Source organism: Myiozetetes cayanensis, unplaced genomic scaffold (genome assembly GCF_022539395.1).
Source record: "Myiozetetes cayanensis isolate MyiCay16 unplaced genomic scaffold, myiCay2020 scf7, whole genome shotgun sequence".
NCBI lineage: Eukaryota > Metazoa > Chordata > Aves > Passeriformes > Tyrannidae > Myiozetetes > Myiozetetes cayanensis.
In genome coordinates, this window is record NW_026087964.1 from 14,861,734 (window position 1) to 14,877,401 (window position 15,668).

Here is a 15,668-nt window from a genome sequence, read left to right on the forward strand (position 1 = left end):
AGGATGGACTAAAAATAACCCTGAGTGCAATTATTACCCTCTAACCTCTAGCTTCGCTTCAACTGCATATGCCACCTCAGGAAAATCGCCAGCAGCAATCAGCGCCGTTATTTGTATTACAGCAGCATCTCTAAACCCTTGCCAAGAGTAAGTCCCAGTGAGGTAATTTCTTACACGAGTCTAACACAACAGACAGTCCCCATCTCAAAGATTTTAAATGGAAAAAAGATTTTCCTACATATATGAGATAGACAAGGAATGGCTGGGAAGCGGGGAGCTCCACTTGGAATGAGGGGGGACCTGAGGCACAGTGAAATTCCAGGTGAGACCATGCAGAAATCACACTGGGTGTCACAGCTTAATCCCCCCTTCTCGAAAGCGGCAGCAGCAGCCCTGTGAAAGCAGGATGCTCTGCACGGCTGAAAGAAGCAGGTCTGGCATAATTACTACAGCTAAATTAGAAGAGGGTAGGTCTGGATTGGACATAAGGAAGAAATTTTTTATGACGGTGGTGAGGTGTTGGAACAGGTTGCCCAGAGATCTGGTGGATGCCCCATCACCGAGAGTATGCAAAGCCAGGTTGGACAGGGCTTTGAGAAACCTGGTCTAGTGAAAGGTGTCCCTGCCCATGATGAGGGCGGGGGGTGGACTGGACAGTATGTAAAGGTCCCCTCCAACTCAAACCATTCCAGGATTCTGAGCAGTGCATCGTCACCTTCGCTACAGGAGACCACCTGCCACACAGGCTGCGCTCTCCGAGGGAGCCCAGGCTGCGAGGAAGGAGAAGCCAGCGCTCAGCAGCAGGTGGCAGGGCACGCTTGCACCAGGGGTAGGAAGCCTGAGAGGCCGCTGTGCTGCTGAACAGGAAGGGTCTGCAAATCAGCAATTGCAGGGTCTCTTACATCAGAAGAAAAGCCATGACTTTTCTTGAACATGGCAAAGGATAAACCAAATCTTTCTTTAGAAGAGGTATGAAACAGGCCAAAATCCTGAAAACTGCCTCCCACGTTTTCAGGAAAAGCAGATCTTCAGTGTGCCCTTCCCTTTCCCAGCCCTGCTGTAGCACTACTCAGGTGCATGCAGACATGCAGAACCAATGCCTTCCAACAAAGTGCCTTTTCTCCCATCACTCCCACAGTTCCTCCCCACAAATTAAGAGTCATGTCTCTCTTGAAATCCATCACGACCATCCCGAGGTCTACGCTGATCTCCTTGACCTGCTCTAAATAACCACCTATGTGGTTCTGTATTTAAGCCACGTTTTCATATGTTTATGCTCACACTTCAACCTAAGCAGGGAAGTAGCCTAGCCCAGCTCATTAGCATGAGACCATTCACAAGCCCTTCACTAGTATTTGTAGGATCAGCTCCCTGAAATGCTGCAAACGGCACCTCCTTCCCAAGGCAGTGGTGCAGGCAGCCTGGTGATGTTCCTACCTGGAGACACTACTCTCATTTAATTCTGTATCTGCAATACTGAAGCGTATTTTAAGACAAATGCTGTGCTAATTTGCTGTAGGCACTGAAGACCAACATGCATTTCAGTGGAGGAAGTTATATGTTTTAATTGGTTTATGAAGACAAAGCATATGCCATGACACAGTTAAATGATTAACAGATTCCTACGAATGCCTTTGGCATAGAATATCTATACATTCATTAGCTGGAACAATTCGTCTTCTTGATAAAACTAAAATTAGTTATACAGCAGGTTTACTTTTTATGATTAATAAATGATACAAATCTAAATTATCCATCTGAAATGACTGTTTTCTTAGCTATTAATCTCACATTTATCAGCTTCTATAATTCATGTTATTAGCTGAAAAATCTATTTCCCAAATATTTTTAATTTCCTACAAAAAATCAAAATGTGGAATATGAAGTATCACCTCCTTCATTACATTATTTTGAGATTAATTCTAAATCAGGATATAAAAAGATACAGTATTTGATGACTTTACCATAAAATCCAAATAGATAAAATATACAACTGTGCCTATACTATGAGCGTCAAAAAAGAAAAAAAGAAATTGCTCAATAATAAAATAGCTCTAACAAAAGATGTATCAGCTCATTTGGATTTTCCAGCTCTCTATAGTTATTTTTGCCAAGAAGCAAAATCCATCTCATTTTCCAGAAAACCAGCTTAGGGCAAAGCAGAGCGGATAATATGGTAAAAGTTCAAAAGTACAGCACTGTCTGTGTCCTGGAGACAGAGTTCACACATCACAGGTTTAGCTAGAGGGAAGGGGTTGAGAATAGACCCTTGTGTCAGCTATTTAAAATGTTGAAGACCTCCTGTCCTCCAATTAAAGTGATCAAGGAAGTCTGCAACAGCTTGTGTAGAACAACTGTGCAGCATCCCTATTGAAGACCAAGGGCTGAGTAGGACATCTTAGTTTAGTCATGTAATTTCTAATGTCAACCAGTGACTGTTCCTAAGTCCAGTGACATTAGGAAAGAGGATTCTTCTCAGGACCAGAAAAGCTAAATTTACTATTTTCTACTATCTGGCAAAAAGTGCATGGGGAGAAGGAAGGATGAAGTGGAGGCACCTGGAGGAGCCCTCAGCTACTTATCACTTCAGTGGTGGCTGAGTCATGCCAGAGGGCACTGCCTTCCCGGAGCCCCAGCCCTGGGCGTGGATGGGGGCTCTGGGGTCAGCCAACAGCAGCACACTGGGATCTGCTCAAAGGAGAAGTAGGTGCCAATGGTACCTTGCTAACCATCTGCCCTCCTTCCCAGCTCAGAGTGAGATTCAGGGCTTGTGAAAATCCCCCAGCAGAACAGAAAGGATGAGCCAACAGCCACAGCAAGACAAGTGCTGAATTCTGTGCCATACAGTCATGGGAGACAGGATTGAGAGAGACGTATGATTCATCAGTCAGAAGTATTTGGAAAAAAACAAAGCAAACAGCATTTTTTGGTAAGAACATGCATGAGTTCCAGAAGTTTCATGAACTCTGAGCTGCACGTTGGCCAAACATCCCCATCTGAATACGCTGGAACATACTTTACAGACCAGTCACACAACGAAAAATTTTTTTTTCATTTGAAGATAATTTGTTCACCTCTTTCAAGCATGCCTGGCAGTATTTTTTATGCAAGCAAGGGACTAAATTAGCAAAGAGACGTAAACAGGTTAAACTCTGCCTGGGATAACCTGGGAAGAGGGAGGTGAACATTTCTTCTAAGGCGCCAACTATCTGCCTTCAGAGCTGGAATATAATTGCCCTGAGTCTGACACAAAGCAGACCAGTCACAGTGCAAAGCCTTCAGGGAACATTTAAACTGTGATAACACCAGAGAGGTGGGTACATGATGGCAACCACTGCTTCCATATGAATTAGTAAATATGGTTTATATGTAAAATATTTATGTCTGAGAAATTCTTATTCCAGACATTTTGAGAGAATAATAAATAGAGAAGTGATTCATACAGCACAGTCAAAAATGTTGTTTATTTTTGTCAGTTGTCAAATAAGCCCTTTGCCAAAAATAAAAATTTTTATAATATCTGAGTAGGTAAAGAACAAAACCTCCAGTTTTTAGACTGTAAGGCAGGAAGACCCCAAGTTTCTATCAGCAAACCAGCAGCTCATTGCTCTGTACAGCTTCCTGAAGAGGGAAAGTGGAAAGAGCAGTGCTGCTCTCTTCTCCCTGGGATCTAATGAGGGATTGGTGCAAAGTTAAAGTTGTTCCAGGGGACATTCTGACTGGACATTAGGAAGCATTTCTTTATGAAGAGGGTGGTCAAACCCTGGAACAGTCTTCCTACAGAGGTGGTCAATGACCCAGGCCTGTCAAAGTTTAAGAGGCATTTGGACAATGCTTTAACAATGTGCTTTAACTTTTGGTCAGCTCTGAATTAGTCAGACAGTTGGACCAGATGATGGCAGTAGGTCCACTCCAACTGACTCTTCCTCTTCCTCTCCCAATCCTCTCTTCTTCGTCCTCCCCTCCCCTCCCTTCCACTCCCGTCCTCTTCCACCTTATCCTATTTTTTTTATCAGGCCAGACAGTTATCAAAGGCTTCTCTTAGGCACACGCCTCTCTTAGGCACAGGCTTAAGGGGTTCATTACACAGGAATGGATTTACTCCTGCCTCCCTAGACTTTGCAGGTACAAAACTGCCCATCTATAGATTGTTCTGGAACAGCACTGACATTAAAGGATGAGAGCATTAAAGGTGGCTCTGGATACCCATCCTAGTAGTGCAGGGGAGAAACACAAAGCTTGAATGATTGTAAGACCAAACCCAATTATCTTGTGAAAAAAGGTGGCTAGTTAAACAACGTTATTTTCAGACCAGACGTCTGCACATCAGCACACTTCACATCCATACCTCAGGACAGCACAAAATTCTATTAGCAGGTTAAAAAGAAGGTAAGTGGTGTCCTGCCAAAACCAAAAGATAGAATTTGTATCCTTCATACAAATATATGCATGCACATTTTTAATATAAATATGTCACAAAACAAGTAATCTTTAAATGAAATGTTCTTTTTTACTATCAATGTCTTTAATGTTATAAAAAACATAAACCTAGCTTACAAATAAAACCACATAAACACTTTGGTACTGGCAATAAATTGAGAATAATTGACCTTGTCCTATCAAAGGATGAGTGTATCTTTAGATCTTAAGTGCTGTGTGAATGGTTATGAACAGGCTTAAAGTACTGAGCAGCAGCAAGCTAAGCACAGCATGCACAGTGCATTTCACAGGGTATTAAATAGTCGAGGCTGGTAGAGCCTCCCCTTGGTTCAGTTTTAAGGCGTTTGATTTCTAAAACTACAGTCCATACAATATCACACATTGGTCCTACCTCTCTTTACACTAATTAGGTATTTTATTATCAAAAAGACACCTTGTACTATGCTGGTGCATCTATGTCTCTTTTCTTATGGCTACATGCCTGATCCCAGCTTTTAGAGGGACTGACACAGTCTCGTCTCACGAGGGAATATTTCCCTTCTGCTCCACTCTGATGAGGAGCATCAGGGAGAGAACACTTCCTCAGGCATGATGAAAACAAGGCAAATCATTTTGTCCTCACAGTACAGGGCCTAACCCTCAAACCTGAGGATGAACTAATCACCATCAGCACTCTGAAAAGGGATCAGCACGTCCACCCCTCCCAAAGGCCAGTGCCTAATGGCATTATGTGCCATAATGTGTAACATTATGGTCAGAGGTTGCCCATGTAACATTATAGATGGTCAAATACCAGCACTGGAGTCTAACAACCCCAAGACATAACTGCACTGCCATTAATTAACAGCCTCTGCCTTAGAAATAAGCCTCATTTTCTCCCAAATACCCCTAGAAGACAGTTCCCTATGTCAGTATCACACTTTGAAGTATGATGTATATGTATTACATAAAGAAATCAAATGAAACAGCCAAAACAGCAACTCTAGGCAGAACTGATAAAGAATTTCCAGTTTGATATCAACTGAGCCTTGGCTCAGTTACCCATTTTGTGAAGCCTCCATGATATCCTTTGCCATGGTAACCCCTGGGGAGGGAGGGGACAGAGGTCCAGCCAGCCCACCCACCCCTGCGGGACCTGCTGCATGGCCACAAAGCCTGCAGCCATGGACTTTAAACATCAAAAGTGGCAACAAAATACATCTGTAAAGTTAACAACCCGGTGGTAGATCCTTTTATGATGATTGTGTTGAAAATTCTCCACTCAGTAGAACAATAAAAAATAAACAGTTTCAGAAGTTGTATCAGGCTAAGATAACTGAATTGTGTCCATTCCTCACTTGTGCAAAAAAATCCGAAAAGAGCTAAAACAAAACACAAACCCAGATCAAAAAACTTCAACAACTTCACTATTTGAAGGAATTCAGTGTTCACAGCAAACACAGTACAATGGTGCTATTGGACAGACTGCACCTGAACCTTGCAATGTTAAGATTTTCTAGTACTTTCACATCCAGTATCATGACGGAACACAGGAAGACCAGTGGAATAATACAACAAGTAGCAGATCATATTTCATGCCTGGATCACCAGGTGTTTACTAAAGCTGTTTTGGCTTCCAACAACACAGAAAAACAGTGCCACCAGCACTGTGATCAGCAGAAAAAAAAATTAGAAACAAATTAATCTACAGGTTCTAATACTTTTAAATAAATAAGTACTTTTAAATAAATACTTTTTAAATTATTGAATTAGGAACTGGAAATTTTAAAAGGTTTAAAAATGACTACTCTAGACAGAACTGGAAATAACATGAAAATTTTACATACTACTTTAGGCAGGGATTTCTAAATCTTCCTTTCCAAAACGTTCACTCTTCAGCACTACCACAACTTCAAGATACCCCACTACATACACATGCCCCCCAGATATATGCCTGCACATATAATCCACATACATATACAGTAATTACCCAGTGTTCTTCTTCAATTACTATTAACTTAATGGGCCACACTGCAAAGGAGAGAGAGGCTATTGTGTCTCTTGCATTTTATACTGTGTGTTGCTGTGTTCTCAGCCTCGCTAAAGCCTGATAAGCTCTCATTTCAGCCAAATTACGTCTGCTCCCCACAAATGTATATAAGAACTAAAAATTAAATGAAAATGGCAAGACATGTCTGCTTTTATAATTCTGCAGGAAACAATCACCAAACTGCTGAAGGCTCTGACAAAATGCCTGTTTTCCATCAACTGCATGCCTATCTTGATGGAAGATCCCAAATTATTCTGAAATGACTTAAATCATTCTTGCTCTGTACCTCTCCCTCTGCAATACAGGCAGTGTATTTCAGGCTATACAGTAACTCAGCACACCAAGGACAAAGCTTAATGTAAGCTTGAGACAGAGGCCATATTCTGATTGAGCAATCAATTAGGAAGAAAATTGTGGCTTTCAAGATCTCAGTATGTCAGCAGAGGGATTCACGGCTCCGACAAGTTGCTGGAATTGGTGCACTGTTCCTTTCTCAGGACATTTTGGATTACTGTTTGCTTTCACTTGCAAAAGAAAAATTCCTTTTTAAACCAACTGGAGTTACTCTGTCATCTCAGAGAGCACAACTTTCCCTGGATGGGTAAATGTGAAGGAAAATCCATTTGTTTCTATAAATATGCAGGACTTTTTGTCTTTAAATATTGACATCCACACCCTTATAGATTTCTTAACCTTTAGTCTATCAGCACAGTTGTGGTCACCCAAATATGTGCCTGGCCTGTGGTAAAACTGTGCTAGCTTTGTGACAGCTATAGATCTGTCGGATGTCAGAAGCTGTTCCCAAGGAAACATCAGGAAAAGGGATTATAGGAGGTTTTGAAAACCTATTCTGAAGGTCTGCTAAGAGGAGCAAGAAAGCCCACCTTTCTCCATGAAAAATCAAAAATAGATACACAGCAAAGTCTGAGATGATGAGAACAATAGAAGACAAAAAGTTGAAGTTCAGTGATAAAAACGGAATTATCATTTTAGCACAACTTTTTGGTTTTCTTTATACTTAATAGAAAACTGACTCCTTTTGGAGAGAGAATGCGATCCATTTCCATACTGTATATCCCTTTGAAAGAAATACTGTAAGCTTCTTCCTTCTTTTACTCGTAAGCTGATGTTTATTCATGTGCATGGGGCTACCGCACAGACCTCTCACAGCATGATGAGTGTGCTGGCTGAAAGGTAGGATAGATGACGAGCATCGCCAGGATTTTTAAAGCAGGATGCTCAAGCTTGCCTGTTTAACCTATATTTAGCCTGCTAAATAAGTGGCCTGATTTTTTTAAGTGCAAAGTCAGAATTGCCATGTCTCTTGCTACAAGAGGGAGACACTGGCCGCTCCACCACATTTGCCACGTGGCACCAGAGCCTGCCTCCGACCCCAGGACCATCCCACAGGTACCCACCACCACCCACTGCAAAGCACAGGTCTCACACGTTGCAGCCCAAGAAAACTGAAATGTCTATTGGCTTCCCAGGATACTCAGCACTTCTGAAAACCAGGACACTTATTTAGGAGACTAAATATGGATATAAGACCCTAGTGCTAAAAAAAATTGGCCCATTTAAGAAGAAAGGATGTACGCCATCACCTTGGAGCTCCCCAGCAGACAGGACTGAAGAGGAGCTCTGGCTCTGCAGCGCTCACTCTAAAATCAGCTCCTTTTAAGACCGATGCTCTGCCCTACCCTGGGACCTTGCAGCGTGAAGAAATATGGGATGAGTTACAACCAGAGTGAGAACTGGATAATCCTTTCCCAGGAGCTTCTTTGAAAATCTCCCTCAGATGTAACAGGGTTGAAGTCCCCAGAGCAAAACATCTACAACTGCCATCCCCGTGCTCCAGCTGAAGGGAAGCTCATCAAGACAGCATTTCTGCCTGGGAATTTGTGCACCCATGCAAGGGTAGCAGGGGACATTGTCTCCTCAGAGATAAGGTCCCACCTTTTGCCCATCTCAGGGCTGTAGGTATGGCACCTACAGTACATGCCGATTCTTCCCTCACTGTGCTGCCACTACTTCTGTGTAGCGGTGTAACACTCTCTGACCCAAAAAGAAGGTAGAACCATCTGACTGGAAATTAATTCTTGCCACGGCATGCTTGGTTTGCAGCCAGGTACTACAGGAAAATTGCTTCCATGTTTTCCCAACTCACTCTTCACTCATCTGACCTGGCAGAAACAGCACAAACCAGGAAAGCAGAAGAACACATTTCCAGATCATTTAGTGGGTGTACAGGCTAACTGCACCACAGCCCCAGCTCTCCTCCTGCTTTTTGCTCATTGCCTTCAGCTCTTCCCCTCCTTCACCTACTTGTGGAGCCCAATTCTCTGGGGCAGTGGTGGTATCCCATGCTGCACCTGCACTGTGACCACCTCTTCTCCATCACCTCCACGCACCTGCTTTCACAGTGACATAGAGAGAAGGGATCATTTGGCTTTGATATTCATGACATCCCGATTTTATATTTCGTTTTGCCTTGTGATATAGACAGATGATCAGAAAGGCACCACGACACAAGCCACAAGCAGTATTACAGAGAGTATCACACTCCTCAGAAAAGACATTTATATTTCCTTCTCCGGAAAAAAGTTATGGGAAGGGGATCAAACTAAACCATCTTTTCTTCTGGGGAAGGGACCATGCCCTTGTAGCATTTAGACTGCTACAGTAACTCTTACCAAGATGGGACTCTTGCACAGCTTCACCTGACAGGGACAAATCAAAGCACCGCTTTATCTGAATTTGGTATAATGGCATAGCCAAAATACAGTAATAATTAATAATAACAACAATAATAATAATTTTTTAAAAACTCCTTATAAGAAGCAGTAAGGGGGAAAAAAAAGAAATCGCTTGGTTACACAACTCTGCAATATTGTTGATTGACCAATTAAAATGCAATAGAGCATAAAGAAGTGCACAGACGATGCTTGGGATATAATGTAAACAGCAATCACAACCACTCAGTGGGGCTTAGCAGGTCTGAAACGGTATCTAATTCTGCAACTCCAGAAAGGGACTGCATAATGTAAACCCTATTGCTCTGCACACTTTAATGAAAACTGCCTCCCTTTGGATTGAATTGCATACACATCTATTGTGAGTCCAGTACGATAAAGAAAACAAGCATTGTGCATTTAAAGATGTTGCCTCATTAAAAGAAGCTAAAAGAAATCCATTGTAACAGTTTCTAAGACAGAATTAAATAACAGGGTGACAGGTGGTGTATTATTATTTTTAAATGGAATAAACTTGCATATATACAGACACAAGGCACGTATTTCCTTTGATATTACAGCATGCACCTGCAACTTGTTATTGCAAGGACCTTTATTAAGTAAGTGTGCATTTAGTAACGTCTGCAGATTTATAAAACTATTTACTTGTCCTACAATTTGGAATAGATAGCTTTCAGATCTTAGAACTATGCCTTCCAAGAAAATAAGAAGATAATGACAACTGCTCTCACAGGAATATGCTTTCAGGCATCATAACAAATAAACATATATGTTTCACCTATGCTGAGCTTAAAAAGTTCAGAGATTTTTAGCACTGAGATTTAATCCACTTGCAAGCATATGTCTTTTGTATCACTAACCTGCCAGCTAGCTTCCCGTCGCAGCCCTTTTATCCAGTTTTCTTCTAAGTCCTTATTCTCTCTCGTGGATGTTTCATCCATAGCTGATGGAGCTTGCACAAACTCGATTGGCCACTGGCTGTTACACTCTCTTTGTAAGCCTTTACCGAGGCAGCAGCAAGTGCAGTTCGGTGACAGACTGTCATGAAGAAAATGTCACACCACGGGTGGGGGGGAGGCAAGGGGGAGAGGGGATGGGAGGAGAGGGAAAGGGTCGACATGAAGGATCCACACGTGAAAAGATTTGGGGGAGTGTGACCGTGGTCTGACACGTTCCCGCTGGTCCAGCAAACGCATCGCTGCAGCCAGGGAGTTCGCAGGGTAATGACAGAGGGCTGGTGACATTGTGGAACAGCCCTAATTAGATGTAAAGTATAGCAGAACTGCTAATACTATCCAAAGCCTTTCCCAAAAGTGTTTTTTTCACATATTGCAATAATTGTCTCATTTGGTGTCACTATAATTAAGACTGCACTGGGGGTGTGGATTCAAGCGAAGGAAATACAAATAGCTGCTGGGTCTGTGTAAAAGAAAATATTTCAGCGTATCTGTTTGAAAAGTGCTTCCTGAACCGCTCTGCAGCCAATAAACATGAATAATAATACAGGCCATTTTGATAGAAATGGGCTCATTACCATACTGGCTGCTGAGCTCTTCCAGAGCGCAGGTTCAGCAATGCAGAAATGGGTTCAGCAGGACACAAGTATTTCAACCCCAAACTAGCAAAAATTAGTCCCAGTGTAAGACACTTAAAAAAATTGCTTGAGCTTGCTCTCTGTGCATTGCACTGAGAGATGCCTGCCACACACCCTCAGCATGGCTAGGCTCTCTTTATGATGTTTTTTATCACTCCTTCACTGAGCACCACCATCTTTCATCTCATCAAGAGATGGCTTAGTCTCTCCATCAACTCCTTAAAGCGTTGTCTAGCTTTTTTACCAACCAACCAACTAAACAAACAAAAAACCACACAGTTTTTCCTTCTACTTCATTATAGCATTTATCACAGATTAGCTGAGAACATTGAGCTCATTGCATTTGGAAATCAAAGCTTCAGTAAGTAGCAAGGAACAAACTCTTGTTTGGAATTACTGCTTCAATACAAAATCAAAGTATTAATTTTTAAGTACTCTCTAAGCTGAAACAACTCTTTCCTGTGAAAAAAAGACATACTGCGATACCTTTAGAATTCATGAAGTTTATGACTATTAGGATGAGATTTTTTTAAAGTGTTTGCTATCCACCATTCACACTGTATCTTTACTATGCAGACAAAGAAAAAAAAAGAAAGAAATAAAAAGTATTTATTTTTAGGTTTATTTTTCCTCTTGAGGATTTTCATTTGCAGACTCCTAGCCATCCTCCCTGGCCTGAGCCAGACCTCTGCACAGGGCTGCTGAAATACAAACAAAAGCCCCCTCCTTTGCACCTTTCTTCTAGGCTGCTATAAAACATTTCCACTTTCCTCAGGTTTCATGTAGACCTATTGTCACAAATTTTGGGTCTTCCGCAGCTTGAAAATGTCCTCACCACAAGATTAAGTGTGCCAAGCAGTACTCAGCGTACATTGCTCCACATTGTGGCAACACCATGAGCCTCCCTCCTGCAGCTCCGAATTTCTCCTCCGTTGGTTTTTTTTCCTCTCCTTTTAGTTAAACAATCGCAGCCCGGGCAGTGTGAGCCTCTGCAGCACTCAGTGTGACTTTCGGACTTGTGTTACATACCAGGAGCGCGCGTGAACACCGGCTCCTCTTACATGTATGGATAGTTTATTTTTAGACCCAGGAGCACAAGGTAAAGCAGTACAAATGCCAGAGAGGAGCCAGATGCTTGCACAGACACAGAGGGAGAGTCAGGCTGGCAACAAAAGAGATGCAAAGGGACTTTCTGTTTGTAAGTTATTCCGATTCTGCTGTCTAAGTGAAAAACATTAATTTTTACTTATTTAAAGAGAGGCACCCAGCAAAGATAATCCAAAGCCACTGACTTGGCCTCAGTGGCTAACACCCCATGCCTAAAACTACCCACCCACTGTCCAGCAGCAAAGGAGTGCCCGATTCACATTAGCAGGATGACAAAGGGCCCACAGTATTGCCAATACCGAAACCTTCCTCCTAGATGACAACAAAGTACAACAACATGGATAACAAATCCTTGAGATGAGACAAGCTCACTTTTTAGGAGTACTGGCATTTGTGAAAGGCAGCATTTAGGCAACAGCTGGTCTGATTTTGGAGGGGTACAATAAAAAATTTAAAAACAAAGCAGGAGGAATTCCTGTCTTACTCTGCATATGGCACAGACAGATGCAAACCAACATACTGACATAGTCATACTGGGCCAGGAGCGTAATTCTAAATCTAAGATGGATAGCACACAGAAAGGGCTTGGTGATAATTGTGAATATTAGCAATGCTTCCAATCTAAGCTGCTCTGGATTGCAATGAATTATTTCATGACTTTCCCTTGTCTTTTTCACCACCATGAAATAGCCAAAATTGTACATGAGCTGCAAGAATATGAAGACATTTATTGATGGAAATCAAACTTCTTTTTCACCCAGTGTCTTTGATATGTTAGAGCCTGAAGCAAAGAAAACATAATAAAAACAATATATAGATGAGAACGTCAATTTTCCCCTACGTATGAATCTGTCAGTTACTTGCTAAGAATCAAATCTAACTCCACATAGTTAAAGAAGCTCCATACATCATTCTCCATAATCCACTACTCCGCTCAAATATACCTTGCTAGAAGTTCATACAACATACTTGATTTTACACTACTCTAAACAAAACATCTCTGGATATTATAGCTTTGAGTCTAAAAGACTTTTGCTGCAATTTCATCTCCAATAGTAAGAAATAGCGTGAGAACAGATTTATCAGCACAAGGTAACAGGGATGCTACACAAGTTCATCCCAAGGATTATTGGATTTGACTCTAACAATGTGCTAATTTTTTTTTTAATATATCCACAATTTATTACTGTGATACCCCTGTATAGCTGCCACCAGTGTGAAGAAAAAAAGTGAGAGAAACATGAGGGTTTTTTGAATAGTGAACTTCTACCCAGACACATCCCAATTTTTCAAAACACTTGAACTGTGAAATGGGTGCTGCTTCTGCGCAAGGACTGGCTTCTCACGCTTACACAGCTCTTCCATGCCTAGCCACTCAAGCACAGTAGTGCTGTGTTGGATATGGTCAGTAGGATACATCTCCGTCATGGCAGGGTGGCCTGGAGCTCCTCATCAGCCATCTGGTCTCCAGTGGCACAATCAGGAATGACAGTGAAGCAGGAAAGGGTTTGGGTGTGTCCTGGTGACCTCAGTACTACAAAGGGTCTTTAGTGGAGCACTGAACTCCACTCTGAGAAGACTCAGCATCATGCTGGATACCAGTAGACTAACTGATACTGTTATTGGAGCGATACAAGGATAATATAAGCAATTTTCACCACCTCCTTCAAAAGCTATGGTGAGGTCAGCTCAGACACAGCACAACATGGATTTCACCACATTTCAACATATTTCTTTCAAAACCTTAAGTTCTCCTAACAGTCCTAGATGTGCCCACCTTTCATTTCCTTCTCCATAACATCGTACTCTGATCTCTGTTACTAGTTCCACATTAATTAACCCCTGAAGTCCAGTACCTGGTATGCATCAAATTCTTGCTACAGTTTTGTTTTCCTTGCCATGCATACCCATCATAGTCTCACAATAACCTTTATTTCTGAGTTTTCTCATCAGAGGATGATGGTGTGAACTAGTAAACTTACTAAGAGATCCTTGGGATCTCTCAGTACAGAACATCTTTATGTATTTCTGCCTCTTAGATCACAAGTCTTTAGCACACAGCGTGTTTTCAGTGCTAGACCCACAGCTGGCACCTTAACTCATGAAGGCACAAAATTTATACCAAAAAGATCCCTCTAACACATTCTAAGAGATTGAAGAGGAAGAACTTATAAATACAGACCAAAGAGCATTGCATGATAACACATGAAAGGGAAAAATCCTGAAGTACTCTTACTTTTAACTATACAGTTGCTACTGAGGGTAAAATTTAAGTTGTCCCTGAACTAAACCCAAGCCACAGCTACATAATTTCCTACCCAGCCTATATTAAAGCTATTCACACAGTGTTCTTATTCATCAGCCAGGCTCCCTTTTAGTAACCTGCATAACAACCCAGAGATAGGAAAGAGCAGTCCAGGGGAACTGCTGTCAAACTTGCTGTACTCAGGATATGTCCCAAACACAATGAGGCAAGGGCAGTTTCCGGTGATGACATTCATCTGACCTGCATTGTTAAAGCTAAATGCCACCCGTCCATACCTGAGTCAGGTCCCTCTGGTAAAGAAGAGAAAAGGAAGTGCAGGTCATCTGAATTTAGCCCCGGTACTTACCTCAAGCTGACAAAAATCACCACCCCATGGACATGGCTTTGCTTACAACAGTGGGAAGAACAGAGGGTGACTCTAAGACTTATACACCTAATGTCCAAGTGGCCCAATTCGTACAAAGGAATTCCCTCCCCCTTCCCTGGGTCCATGCACAGTCAGTATATTTCTGGACTGAATTTACAGTCACCTTGTCTCTTTAAACACCATTCCCAGATAGTGTGCAGTGCACATGGCCAAAACCAAACCACCAACAGTGCAAGAGTGTGTTTGGGTACCTCCTAAGCACTCAGAGCTCTACAGATCCTGCTTTCCCCCTTGCCCATGTTCCAAAGGACTGCAGCATCTTCTCCCATATATTTGAGATCACACAAAGCTCACACCTCATTCCCAAACTTAGAACTTAGCTTAGAAGGTACCAGTGAGAAAGAAGACCTAATGTCATTGACCTTCAGTGAGACTTGGGCTCAGGAAATCCCCTGCTCGCTTCTGGGACTACAGATTAGACTATCCCCAGTGGAGGTTTTGGATGCCAGTGGAATCCCTCTATGCTGCTGCAGCCCTGTCAAGGGGATGGTGTGGCAGATCAGCACAGCCATTAGAAAGCATCCAAAGGAGGGCAGCAAAGGTGGTGAAGGGCCTTGAGGGGACACCGTATGAGGAGTGGCTGAGGTCACTTATCTGTTCAGCCTGGAGAAGAAGAAACTGAGGGGAAACCTCACTGCAGTTACAACTTCCTCATGAGGGGAAGAGGAGGGGCAGGCACTGATCTCTTCTCTGTGGTGACAGGACCCAAGGGAATGGCCTGAAGTTGTGTCAGGGGAGGTTTAGGTTGGATATTAGAGAAAGAGTCTTCACCCAGATGATGGTAGTACACTGGAAAAGGTTCCCCAGGGAAGCACCAAGCCTGACAGAGTTCAAGAAGTGTTTGGATGATACTCTCACGCATATGGTGTGACTGTTGGGGATGATCCTGTGCAGGGCTAAGGACTGAGACTCAATGATCCTTGTGGGTCCCTTCCAACTCAGCATATTCTGTGAGTTCAGATGTACCTGTTCTTACATGGATTGCTGCATGTGCCGTTTAAATAGATTACCTGTTGACAAGCTAAAAATAAAGTTGCCGTTAGAGCATCATA

At 42.4% G+C, this 15,668-nt stretch overlaps 1 protein-coding gene across 2 annotated transcripts in view; it reads right to left on the minus strand.

The window, feature by feature from the left end:
* The window catches only part of PPARGC1A (PPARG coactivator 1 alpha), a 369,906-nt gene that overhangs the window by 166,803 nt on the left and 187,435 nt on the right, over positions 1-15,668 (minus strand). Inside the window, exon 1 of one of the 2 annotated variants that reach the window (XM_050338767.1) lies at positions 10,083-10,142. The exons of the other annotated variant lie outside the window; for it this stretch is intronic. The gene's annotated coding sequence lies outside the window, so the exon portion shown is untranslated. Of the gene's footprint in view, positions 1-10,082; positions 10,143-15,668 lie in introns of those variants that run through there. 2 annotated transcript variants of the gene reach the window in all.